The 14,010-nt window shown below is 35.0% G+C and overlaps 1 protein-coding gene across 11 annotated transcripts in view; it reads left to right on the top strand.

Annotated features, from left to right (window-relative positions):
* Nucleotides 1–14,010, top strand: part of tn (tripartite motif containing protein thin) — a 242,561-nt gene that overhangs the window by 82,328 nt on the left and 146,223 nt on the right. The window contains exon 1 of one of the 11 annotated variants that reach the window (XM_069821765.1): nucleotides 12,754–12,909. The exons of the other annotated variants lie outside the window; for them this stretch is intronic. The gene's annotated coding sequence lies outside the window, so the exon portion shown is untranslated. Of the gene's footprint in view, nucleotides 1–12,753; nucleotides 12,910–14,010 lie in introns of those variants that run through there. 11 annotated transcript variants of the gene reach the window in all.

Raw genomic sequence — 14,010 nt, 5'->3', positions numbered from 1 at the left:
CATTTTTTTCTCCCTATAGTCTAGAATTATTATTCCCATTCTTTCTTCTTATTTTTTCTTTTTTCATACTTCTCTGATATTCCTCTTTCTCTACTCTTCTATTTCCTTTTCTATTATTCCTTCTCTTTCTTCATTTTCTATTTCTCCGCTATTTTCTTTTATTCTTTTTCTCTTTACATTCTTTAATTTCTCTACAGTTTTTCCTGTTCCATCTTACTTTCCCCTTCTTCCATTATACTTTCTCTTGCCTTCCTTACCGTTTTTCCTTTCTTCATTTCTATATATCCTCTTTCTCGTTTTCTTCTCGCCCCTTCTTCATTTTTTTATTTTCTTCCATCTCGCTTCTTCTTCCTTTTCTTCCACCTTATCTCCTCTTCTTCCTTTTCTTCCACCTTTTCGTCTCTTTTCTTTGTTTCCTTTTCTTTTCTTCCTCCTTCCTCTTCCTTCTCTTCCACTTTCTCTTCTCTTTTTTTCTTTTCTTCCCCTTCCCCTTTTCTTTTCTTTTCTTCTTCTTCCTCTCCTCTTCTTTCTTTTCTTTTCTTTTTCTTCCTCGCCTCTTCTTTCTTTTCTTTTCTTCTTCCTATCCTCTTCTTTTGTTCTTTTCTTCAGCCTTCTTTCTTCTTCTTTCTGTTCTTTTCTTCAGCCTTCTTTCCTCTTCTTTCTTTTCTTTTCTTCCTCCTTCTCTCCTCTTTTTTTCTTTCCTTCCTCCTTCTCTCTCCTTTTTTCTTTTCTTCCTCCTTTTCTTCTCTTCTTTCTTTCTCCTTTCTGTTCTCTTATTTATTTTCTCTACTTAATCCTCTCTTTCCCTTTCCTTCTTTCTCTTCCTCTCTTTCTCTCCTGTTTTTGCTCCTCATCTACTTCCTATCTTCTTGCTCTTTTTTATTTTCATTCTCCATTTCCATCTCTCCACTTTTATGTTTCCTTATTCCACCTTTTTCTTTTTTCTTCCCTTCTATTCAACCACTTCTTTCTCTTCTCTCTTTTCTCTTTTTCATTTTTCCCTTCTCTTTTACTTTGTCTTATTCCTCTTCCTTCTGTTCTCTCCTTCCTTTAGCTCTCCTCTTCTCTGCTTTTTCTTCCCTCTTTTATATATTTTATTTCTAATTAGTTTTCTTTTCTTTCCTCTTCTTCTTTAAACAGTGGTCGAGGGAATTAAACGCCTCACGAATGAAGTCAATAACGCTCTGAATAAAGGATATATCTCCTTCAAATCCCATATGTTCCCAAAAACGTGCACAGGTCATCAGAGCATCAAGTTGCACATTTGTAGATGTGTATGAAACTCTACACTAAGAAGATTTAAAAAAGAAAACTGCAGTTCCTAAATAGCACCTCACCCTTGAAACTGTGCTGTAGGTATTTGCTGTGTGTATAATGGCACACACTCAACGGCCTAGTTCTAGTTTTATCTCGGTCCTGCACAGTTCGAAAGGTGCTGCTTCCAGCAATGCATGAGCCTGACCTAGATAACTATCGTAGACAGCCAGAATGCAATGCATTAATGCTTTCTGTTGTCCATATTCACTGCCTAGATACCACCAACCAACAGGCCTTAGGAACATTCCTTTTATATGTACTAGATATATCCACTGGACTTCTGAAGGTATTATGTTACAAAATAGGACTTTACTGCAACTACACTAGATGTAAATACTCATAAATTTACATCAAGTACTTACTTGTAATAGCAACGCGTCTGAACTTTTAGAATCTAGACCACTTAAAAGTCTTCGAGAGACAGTCCGTGGTTAACATCATTATCATCGTCATCATCATTTAACCCCTAGCCCCGATGTCGGAACATAGGTGCCTCCTAGCGGAAGTTTCAATATCTACAAGGAATTTAGTTACACTTATTTGCCGAAAGGGGACAGAGGGACAAGTGACAAGTTCATTGTCTCAACTAAGGTATCATTAGGACCCCTAAGTACACGTAACAGACAGATCAGCTTAATGAACCTTCAACTTTTATCAATTTCACTATGCTGCCATCTAACGACTGCGAAAGAAATCATGTTGTAATCCTGATGGAATTTCATGTGTAATAGCTAGCAGCCGCACTTCCATCTAGCGGTCGTTACCAAAAAATTAACTTTCGACAGTGGATAACTTAGTAGTTGTTCTCTTTTATATCTTGCCATTTCATAACATGAGAATGGCCAATCTGATATATATATATATATATATATATATATATATATATATATATATATATATATATATATGATCAGAGTTAGAACGCAAGAGAGATAATAATTTAATACAAAGGCAGTCCGTAGTTAAACCAGAGTCGAAACAAGATCCATACTCCATACCGTACTACTTTCTTCAGCAAAAACTGAACATGAAATTTTCAGAATTTTAATCAAGAGAAACAGAAATAACAGTACCGGTAATGTACCTTTTACACCACTTCTTGGTTTTACCACAGCCTAGTACATACAGTCACGAAGCTCAATACGTATTAAATATCCATCCATAGATAGTTGCTAACCACTAGGATCGCTAATATCGCCTCATTGCAGACAATGCAAAATAGTACCGGCACAGTCTATTGTTCCTAGTACCCTCACAACTCAATCTTCGTGGCTGTATATACTAGACTGTGGTCTTTACACTATTAATTAAGAAACGGAATACTTCCATCCGGGAGAATTTTAACATCGAAAACAACGTGAAAGGATTTAGGCAGCATCATCAGAATTGCCTTTAACTTACAGATAAGATGGAAGATGAAAGTCTTCCTGAAGTAACCATGAAATATTATCCTCGTTGGGAGACAAAATCTTGGCCGCGCAAGAAAATCAAAATCATTTAACATTTTGAGTTTTCAAGACAAGACCAATTGGGGGTCTTAAACTATGATGATTATGATGATGATGGTGGTGGTGGTGGTGATAAGGAGGAAGAAGATTTCGAGAGAGTGAGATTTCGAAACTGTAAGTTAGTGTTAATATTAGCAGGAATCGATCGTTTGTTAAGAAGCAGACAGCAATGAACACCTACACAAGAAACATACCAAGTGCCGGCCTTAATCTAGTCTCAAGTGGGATAGACGATGAAGCAAGACAGAAACGAGGTAGATGAATGAAAAATAAAACTATTGCGTTCTATATTTAACAGACTGCGTATTTTTATAGAAGCTGTCTTGAATAGTGGGCTGTCTTTTAGATATCTGATATTCCTTTACATTTGTACAGTTAAATGATAAACAAAAGAGAAGTAGAATGATCAATATAGTAGGCAAATTTTACATCTTGTAAACAAAGTCGAAAAAAATAGGCATATTCTAAATGTTAGTTTCTTGTACAGATAATTTTTCAGCCAGGTGTGACAACACAGCGCCGTCCTAGGTGTTCTTGCGCCAATGTTCGTCGGTACAGAGCCAGTCGGGGGCGATAGTTCATAAAGGAAGATAAAATCCTAAACATGATTTCCTCCGGGAGGCAAGTAAAGTTAGGAAGCTCGTGATTTAAATATAGCAATCCTACCCTTGATAAAGGATTTCAGACAAAATTTATCGGCCATTTCTCTCCCCCCACGTAGAAATTTGGAGACAGCAGAATGGGCCCAAGTCAGTGGCATAAGTGAGCGTGTGAGCTTGTCTAACCTTAATCCATCCATTCAACCAAGACAACAGAGTAATTGGGGACATAATTTAGCCGTCATTATAGTAGTATAGTAGGCCGCGTCTGTAGCTCAAGTGTTAAAGCGCTGGTTTACCATCCAGATCTCCGGCCAGATCGTGATGAAATTTGTGGTGGACAAAACAGACGTTGCAGAGATTTTTTCTGGGATGTATTGAGAGAAAAAAGGGGTCTCATCATTGTAAAGGTTGAGAAACACTGGGTTAAAGCATTAATATACAGCTGGCGTCCATTCAGTGCAGTACAGTTTAATTCGTGGCAATCGATTTTCACTTATGATACGTATAGGAAGAAATAGTATAAACATGTTCTTCTATATTTTTAGTAGTCCAAAGTTCAAGCAGTTATTTTAAAGTAAGCCAGTATATTATATATTTAATGTAATACATAAGTCGTGACATTTTATTGTCGGAAGTTGATGTGCTTAATCACAGCCAGGTGGGCTGTTACTTGTCTATGTCACTTTTCGAATACCGCCGTACAAAGTCTTATAATATCTTCCACACTTAATAATTCGCTATTCTGTCACTATAGCTCTAACATGGATGGAATATGCAACAATTTTTTGCCTTTAACTTAAATTCGTTAAGAATGGATTCAATTTTTGTCACTAAACACGTAAATTTTATTATGACAAATTCTGTGTCACCTTCATTATACTAATTTTTAATGTAATATCCAAAACTGAATAAAAGTATAGGAACTGTCAACACCTTATAGAACTTTTAAAACATTTATTTATACATGAACAGCTTGAAGTTGTTCTACATAAAAATTGTTTATTCTGCTCACTTCACTACAGTTAGCCGTCTTGGCTATGTAGGCCTAAATAGCATTTCCCAAAAAAGTGGTTCGATTCTTGGTGTGGGTCAGGTTAGAGATTTATCTTCCATTTACGGAACTGGGTGTTTGTCCCTTGTGATGTGTTACCCTGTATTGTCTCAGCGGTAGCACTGTACCGTGCTGACGACTTAATCACAATTCCCGCAATGTGAGTTTATCTTCAGTGTCGGTCCAACATTGGATTGTAAGTCAGTATTAAAAGATGTTGGTAAACAAGACATAAGTAACCAAGCTAATTGCAGTTATTAAAAACACTTGTTCTATATTTTTTCGTTTATCATGAAAGAAAGTTGTAATTCTTGTTCATTTAAAAGTGTGTAGTATTGAATTACTAAGTTACGGAAGTTCTTACTGCAGTGTATAGCCTAGAGAAATTTCTGAAGCCCCGTCTACTCTACAATAAGAACTGACAACAAAGCAAATCCCTTACAGTGTGAATCTTGATGTTCCTCTCTCAAGGGAGGTCATAAGAGAATATAAACCAAGAGAAATGTATGCGCTAAAGACGGAGAAATTAGCAAGCAGATGTGTGCGTTTCGTAATGAAGGGGTTACCAATTTGCATTAAAATGCTAACATTCTAACATATGCAGAACTTACAGAAACCATAAGAAGTTCTGTCTGAATGCTGACACGAAAATCTCTCCCGAGAGTCAATGACGTCTCCAGCATATGAGAAGAAAGTTCTTCTTTAACTTCATTTATTCATAGTAGCTTTAATTCCTTGTTCGCATCACGATTATTGTAGTTTACTATCGTAAAAGATTGTTGTTGATGTACTGCGTTCTATTATTTCATGGTAATTGGGGTCCAATTCGACATTAGCCTTTATTTAACTGAAAATTTGTTACACAGTATGAACCGTAAGTAATGTCATTAATTTCAGGGGGTTATTTTTTGAGACATGTGAAACAAAAAAAAAAAATTTCAATAAAATTCGATCCGAAAAAAATGTAACTTTTCGTTCTGAAGAGGAATTCTTAATTTTACATTTGTGCGGATCAAGTATCTACATATTTAAATGACAAAACTAAAATCCTTTGAATCTTTTATTATCACAATACACTGCTCTCTTAAATTGACTGAGCATATTGGGAATTAAATCGATGGCTTTCCCAAAACACGCTATGAAATGTTTCATATAAAACAATTTTTACATCGAAAAAGAAGTAAAAAAGAGAAAAATTGCATTAAACTTTTTTGTTTGAAATGTCTCAAAGAATAAGCCCCTGAAATTAATGATATTGCTTACGGTTCATCCCGTATTCAGTCCAAGAACAACTCTCCACAGATACACACCATACACAGCGTGGCCCACCGGAGTGATGTACAACTTGAAAATGGGTCACAGTCCTGCCATCTATCCGCAATATGCGGAACCAGAATTACGTAAGTGAAAGGGGAGGCACTGGATACACACATATTCAGTCGAAGAAAGCCATGAAGAAAACCGTGACCAGATTGGTCAGCACCAGGAGTCGAACCCCGCACCTCTAGAATGAGAGTCCAATACGTTACAATCAAGTCTCGTAAAATGGAAAATTTTGCAATCTATTTTAAACTAATTTTTAATATTGTATGCATTGATAGCAATACCTTTAGAAGTCACTTCTTCTTTATAGTTCACTCTACAAATTTTCAAAGTTGTGGAAGATTTGCTTTTACTCGTACTCGTAAAGGTTCTACTCCTTTCAAGAAAATCAATCATAGTTAGTCTCTCCCACATGCTTATAAATTCGACAGCTGTATTATCAATATATAGGCTAATCTATTAAGCCGCTTATAGTACCTGAACTTCTAATTGTCAATTGTTAACTGACTTAAGACTTTTAATTACCTGGACATATCAAACTTTTTCTCTGCTACGGTGTTTTATACTGAAACTAATGCGCTGATTGCAAATCTGTAATGATATTTATCGTAGCACATCAGGTTTTTGAGTTATCATAGCATGTCAGGTTTTTTAGTAACATTAATTCTAAATCTTACTATTCAGTAGGTCTATATACCTGTACCGTAAAGTCAGTGATATAAATTGAGCTTAGTTTATATATCCTTTGAAAATTGTTATATTACATTTTTTTTTTAATACTTTCGTAAGAAGATACAAACTTACAATATGCAATAAGCACTAAAAACTCTGTTAAAGTTGCTTGAGACCTTTGCTTTTCCGCTTATTTTGGCATGTTGTTGATCGCTGTAGGAACCAGCAGAAATCATCCATAATGCTCTGACCGTATTAACCCTGGTACCTGGATGCCATCATTGATGTGTCCTGATGGAACCTCTCACCATGTTCTTCACTTACAGCGTAGAGATTTAATGGAAGAAAATGATGGTGTGAATGAAGAAAGTGCATTTTTAAAGACATACGACAACCTAGATTCTGAAATGCTCTAAGCATGTTATATACTAGCTCAGCATAATTATCACCTCGTAATTTCCTAAAAATCTGGTTGACACTAGTATAAATGTGTCTCGAGTGCAAGAATACTCAGTTTTGTCTTGAAAGTAGTGTCACACATCGACTGTCGGATCTCTGGCCCAATGAAAATTTCTTCCTTCAATTTTGCATCACTTTCCACTCTCACAAACTTTTCCTTCAGATATTTAAAGCCTTCACTATCACGATTCAGAGTCTGCATATAGTTTTTCATTAGGCTAACTTTAATATGAAGGGGTGGAAGAAATATCTTCTTTGCGTCAACGAGCGCCTTGTGTTAAAAATTAAAAATATTAGGCCTATTTTAAAATTGTGACGTGATAGAAAAAAAGCACTTCAGGTCTGTAATCAGCACACTTAAATTAGGGTTGGTAAACTTATTTTCGTTCAGTAGCAAATCAAAATAAAATGAAATAAATAAAATGGATCTAAATGCATTAAAAATGTAAAAATTAAAATGTTGTTATTTTAAAATTGTGACGTGATAGAAGAAAAAGGGCTTCAGATCTGTAATCAGCACACTTAAATAAGGGTTGGTACACTTGCTTTGTTGAGTATCAAAAACAAAATAAATTCAATGAAATGGATCTAAATATTATATTAAATATTTAAAAATTAAAAAAAAATGTTATTATTTTAAAATTGTGAAGTGATAGAAAAAGACGAACTTCAGATTTGTAATCAGCACACTCAAATTAGGGTTGGTACACTTGTTTTTGTTCAGTAGCAAAATCACTGTAGACCAGTGTTATGCATCAAACTTTTGTATGTGTATATATAAACACACAAGGTGGGTCAAAAGTCACTTTCCCCAAACACTTTCTTACATTTAATTACATTCAATTTACATTTGACTACACATTCCTTTACAGATCTTGTTCAAAATGGAGATGTGAGATCGGAAAAACAGTTGACGGACGAACATGGTTTCAACTCACCACTTATTTCACCAACTATTCGTTTATTCAAGTTATGACATCTGTATATGTGTACAAGTATGAAACCTAAGAACGAATATTGGGGAAAGCGACTTTTGACTCACCTTGTGTTTATATACACACACCCCTAAACATCTTTCTTTCAGAAAATAATTCGAGATATCAAAGGGACATTCGAAAACAACTCTCAATACATTTCGACAAAGAGTTACGTAAGGTATAATGAATTAATGCTTTGGCTCAGATATCTAAACAGACCCAAATACTCTTTTGACGTAATCGTGAGCCAACATAAATAATGTACATGACATGAAAGCTTGCTTTCATGATGCTAAGAGGAGTACGTCATAAAGGTATAAACATGAACTGATTGGATTAATAGTAAAATCAGCCAAATTCTAACGTCAGCAGAGGTTCCACGAATAGAATGAAGACCCCGTTTTATGAACTTGGTTCGTAAACTTTTATTGCCGAAACTGTCTCAAAAATCATCTTCTAAAAATCCTCTACAGGCTGTGCAAATCTAAAGTACAAGGCGATTCAAAAGTAAGTTCCCATTTTGAAACAGCGGTATCTTCTGTACATATAAGCAGTTTGGTTTAATATAGGTACCATTACTGTTCAGAAGGTTTGGGTTTCTTTATCGATGCGTGTTTCGTTGCTATGGTAAATGTATCATGCTTGTATAAAAAATAATAATTGCTGATCAGACTACAGACGGAAGTAGGACAATAATTTTAATAACTTTTACAATTGTATCATGGTATCAAGATTACTCTTTAGTGTGATTTTACGTCACATTTCATAATAGGACCGTATTTCTATGAAGACACTGAAAATGGACAAACAAAAATAATGACGGTAACCGGGCAGCGATATTTTCAAATGTTGCAAGACTTTACAATACCAGCTTTACAGAATCATGAAATCGAAGACATTGTTTTCATGCAAGACGGCGCTCCAATTCACATACACTATAATGTAAAAAACACTATTGCGCAACACATTTGGTGATCGTGTAATTAGTAGGCTTTTTCCGAACAGTTGACCTTCTAGATCACCAGACATAAATCCAGCTGACCACTGGTTCTTCTTCTTCTTCTTCTTCTTCTTCTTCTTCTTCTTCTTCTCTTCAAGGTTTAGGTGATATCACCTGTTCCGGTCTCTATCGTCCAGCCACCTCTTGCGAGGTCTACCCAGATCCCTTTTCCCGATCGGGCGATATTTCATTATCTTCTTTGGTAGCCTATTCTCTGCCATTCTGTCAACATGATCTTTCCATTTTGTTTTATTTTCTTCTACCATGTCGTGTACTGAGAAAATATTTAAATCTGATCTTATTGTTTCATTTTTTATTTTATCGGCTTTAGTGCATCTTCTTACGTATCTCATAAATTTCATCTCTGCTGATTGTATACGTGATTCTTCTTTTTTTGTTATTGTCCATGATTCAGAGCCATATATAAGAGTAGGTACAGCCATAACTTTATAAAATTTCATTTGAGTTTCTTTTCTCGCTTTTCTTCCTAAAGTTCTTCCAATTGTTCCACATATCATCTGAAATCTATTAACTTTCTTCTCAATATCTTTCTCATAATTAAAACTAATATCACATCCTAGATAATTGAAGTGGGATACTTGTTCTAAAATGTTTCCATTTACTATTATCTTAGATCTAACAGGATTTTTCCCTTTAAAAGCCATTATCTTTGTTTTGTTTGCAGATATAGTTAGATTGTAAAATATTGCGTTTTGGCTTAATCTATACACTGCTCTTTGTAGGTTATCTTCTGTTTCCTGGATAATTATTTGATCATCAGCGTATAGTAAAGTATTTAAAGGTGTGTTAGATTCTATTTTAATCGCAGTCTGTATTTCATCTTTCCACTTCAAAACTAGATCGTCAATATATAAATTAAACAGAGTGGGTGATAAACTGCACCCTTGTCGAACACCTAAATTTGTTAAAATTGCTTCTGACACTTTAAAACCTGAGCTAATAACTATTTTGGTATTTACATATAAACTCTTAACGGCACTAATAAGGTGCTTAGGAAAGCCTCTTATTTCCAGTATTTTCCATAAAAGGGGTCTTTTCACTTTATCGAAAGCTTTTTCATAGTCAATGAATGCTAAGTGGGTTTCCAAACCAAACTCTCGACGTTTTTCAATAATCTGCCTCATTATAAATATATTATCACTAGATGAGCATCCTTTTCTAAAGCCTGATTGTTCCTCTGATATTACTACATCAGCAATAGCTTGTAATCTTTGATTAAGAATTTTTCCATAGATTTTATATCCTGCATCTAATAAAGTTATTCCTCTATAGTTTCCTGTGTCATTTCTATTACCTTTCTTGAATAGGGAAATAACTTCTGACCACTGGTTATGGGGTTATTTCATAGAAAAAGTGTTTCTTAGCAGACCTACTACACGTGAGGAAATGAAGTAATCAGTATTGGATGTCATTGAAAACATCCCTAGGAATGTGCTTACTAATGCCGTTTATAGCATAGAGGAAAGAGTATTTCTTATTGAACAACACGGTGGTGATCATATTTAATTGTTTCGTGTTTTAATAAAATCTCATTTCTTTACGAACAAATTGGTGTTTTAATTTTTGTGGAATCTAAACATTTGACTCAAAAAGTGTGTGTGTTCTGAAATTGAGTTGTATGTTGAGGATTTGGTGTGTTCTGAAATTGAATTGTGTGCCGAAGATTTGGTTTGTTCCGAAATTGAGTTGTGTGTTGAGGATTTGGTGTGTCCTGAAATTGAATTGTGTGTTGACGATTTGGTGTGTTCTGAAATTGAATTGTGTGTTGAGGATTTGGTGTGTTCTGAAATTGAATTGTGTTCAGGATTTGGTGTGTTCTGAAATTGAATTGTGTGTTGAGGATTTGGTGTGTTCTGAATTGAGTTGTGTGTTGAGGATTTGTTAGGCCTATGTTCTGAAATTGAGTTATGCGCCATTTGAAAACGTTGTAGACGGAGTCATAACTCGCACAACAATAGTCGAAATATACATCCTCAACGCACAACTCAATTTCAGAACACACACACACTTTTTGACTCCACATTACACTACACAAACACATTGCCACAGGAAACGCAATCGGAAGACGCAAAGACCACCCAGTTCTGAGGATAGCCCACAGGCTGAAAATAGTCAACAAGGTACCGTAACTTAGTATTTAACACGTGAAAGCAATATAAATTTTATATTCCGAACCATTTTATTGTTCCACCTCTGACACATATCGTCAAATGAGATGTACTGCTGATAATATCAGCCAGAACTTCAAACAGAGGAACGCTTAATGATAATGTGTAATATTTATGACATCGATTACATTACTGTTCCAATCAATCCTTCTAGAATCTGTCAAAAATGTCATAGTAGGTTTGAATCTCTAAATTATCATATGGAAAAGTAACACTTACCAGAGCCAGTGTATTAGTTGTAATAGTTACAGGTAGGCAGAGACACCTTACTTACTTACGAATGGCTTTTAAAGAACCCGCAGGTTCATTGCGGCCCTCACATAAGCCCGCCATCGATCCCTATTGTGTGCAAGATTGATCCAGTCTCTATCATCATATCCTACCTCCCTCAAATCCATTTTAACATTATACTCCCATCTATGTCTCGGCCTCCCCAAAGGTCTTTTTCCCTCCAGTCTCTCAACTAACATTCTATATGCATTTCTGGATTCGTCCGTATGTGCTACATGCCCTGCCCATCTCAAACGTCTGGATTCCATGCTCCTAATTATGTCAGTTGAAGAAAACAATGCGTGCAGTTCTGCATTGTGTAACTTTCTCCATTCTCCTGTAACTTCATCTCTTTTAGCCCCAAATATTTTCCTAAGCACCTTATTCTCAAACACTCTTAATCTCTGTTCCTCTTTCTCAAAGTGAGAGTCCAAGTTTCACAACCATACAGAACCGGTAAAATAACTGTTTCATAAATTCTAACTTTCAGATTTTTTGACAGCAGACTAGATGACAAAAGCTTCTCAACCGAATAACAACAGGCATTTCCCATATTTATTCTGCGTTTAATTTCCTCCTGAGGTGTCATTTATATTTGTTACTGTTCCTCCAAGATATTTGAATTTGTCAACCTATTCGAGGGATAAATCTCCAATTTTTATATTTCCATTTCGTACAATATTCTGGTCACGAGATATAATCATATACTTTTTCTTTTCGGGATTTACTTCCAAACCTATCGCTTTACTTGCTTCAAGTAAAATTTCTATGTTTTCCCTAATCGTTTGTGCATTTTCTCCTAACATATTCACATCATCCGCATAGACAAGAAGCTGATGTAACCCGTTCAATTCCAAACCCTGTCTGTTATCCTGAATTTTCTTAATGGCATATTCTAGAGCGAAGTTAAAAAGTAAAGATGATAGTGCATCTCTTTGCTTTAGCCCACAGTGAATTGGAAAAGTATCAGATAGAAACTGGCCTATACGGACTCTGCTGTACGTTTCACTGAGACACATTTTAATTAATCGAACTAGTTTCTTGGGAATACCAAATTCAATAAGAATGTTATATAAAACTTCTCTCTTAACCGAGTCATATGCCCTTTTGAAATCTATGAATAACTGATGCACTGTTCCCAAAGAGACACCTAACAACTTTATTATGTTATTAAGGGAAAGTGAGTGGTCAGCATAATGCTCCGGTGAATTCAGGTTTTGAGATTACATCCAGTGCACTCTATTATACACCGCACCGATAGTTTTTTTAAAAGCCTTCTCCTCGATATACGAGACGCGGAAAATCAAGCACGAAAATTGCGTGGGCCGAAACTTTCTAGCAGGCTGGATATGCGGCTCCCCCTGGACCGAGAGGAGCTAAATGTGGACTAGGGGGTCTGTACGCGCCTGCAGCCACAGTAGCAGGCAGATGGCGCGTGCCGAACGGACGATGGCCGGGATGGAAATGTCCGCGAGTTGAAGGAACACGAGTCGGTAACAGTTCCATTACTGCAAACACATTTTGGAAATAAATCTCTTCAGGTAAGGTTCTATATTCATTCCTGTAACAAAGAGTCCGTTGATCGTCTTTTATAATATTATACAAGGTGTTTCAAAACTAATGTATAATTGCAATTAAAATTGAATGAAGGGCTTTTGGACAAAAACCTCAGATACGTTAAACCTTGTATTTAGAAAGGAATATTTTTATAAAAACAAAATATTTTTCGACTATTGTTGTGCGAGTTATGACGTCATCTATAACGTTCAAGATAAAATCTAAAGTTTTCAGTATTACCTACCCGAAAAAGTACATTTTTAATGTAATATTTCATTTATAACTATGTATCATTGAATTTCGCACATAAAAACCGAAATACGTGTATTTAATTTATATTCACATAAATATAAAACCAAAAGATCAGATAACATATGCTTGACAAAACCTAAATGTACTACAACTGTAGCATATAATCACAGTAGCAACTTCGGTCCGAGACTTTATAACATGATACTAGCTAAGTTCCCAAACATACAATTTGATAATGCTCCTTATTTTAACCCCTTCAGATCTGATGTTCATTATATTTTACATTGTTTTTTGTCTTTTTTGGAATGTCTTCGATACTTTTAAATATTTTGAAAAATTCAATGTGATAGAAAGGAGAATATTATTTTTGAAATATTTCTATACCTGAATTAAAAATAAAATTTAAAATTTTTGGGCCTCAGGGGTCAAAATTGCCCCCAACTTTTGATTTTCTGTGAAGACTTGATTTGGGATTTTTGGATCCCCAGAATGATTATGTGACCAATTTTTTTTATTCTTTTTTAAATATAAATTCAAGACTGATGGGGTTAAAAAATCAATTAAAGAATTGCTGTTTAGAGAGAAAATTTAAAGTTCAGTTATTGATACCTGTGTTTTTTCTTCTTCTTTTTTTTTGCTTTTTACTCTGTTATTTAATAAAATGTCGTAACATTATGTGGAATGCCCCCTGAGCACGAGTATGTAACTTACGTTTTCTGGGGGTGCTAGAGTGTTTTTATATAAAAAGATCAATATGTATCTTTGTTCTGGCAATAAAATATTATTATTATTATTATTATTATTATTGTTATTATTATTATTATTATTATTAA

The sequence above is a fragment of the Periplaneta americana genome, chromosome 1 (assembly GCF_040183065.1).
Source record: "Periplaneta americana isolate PAMFEO1 chromosome 1, P.americana_PAMFEO1_priV1, whole genome shotgun sequence".
Taxonomy (NCBI): domain Eukaryota; kingdom Metazoa; phylum Arthropoda; class Insecta; order Blattodea; family Blattidae; genus Periplaneta; species Periplaneta americana.
This window is presented reverse-complemented; position numbering and strand designations above follow the sequence as displayed.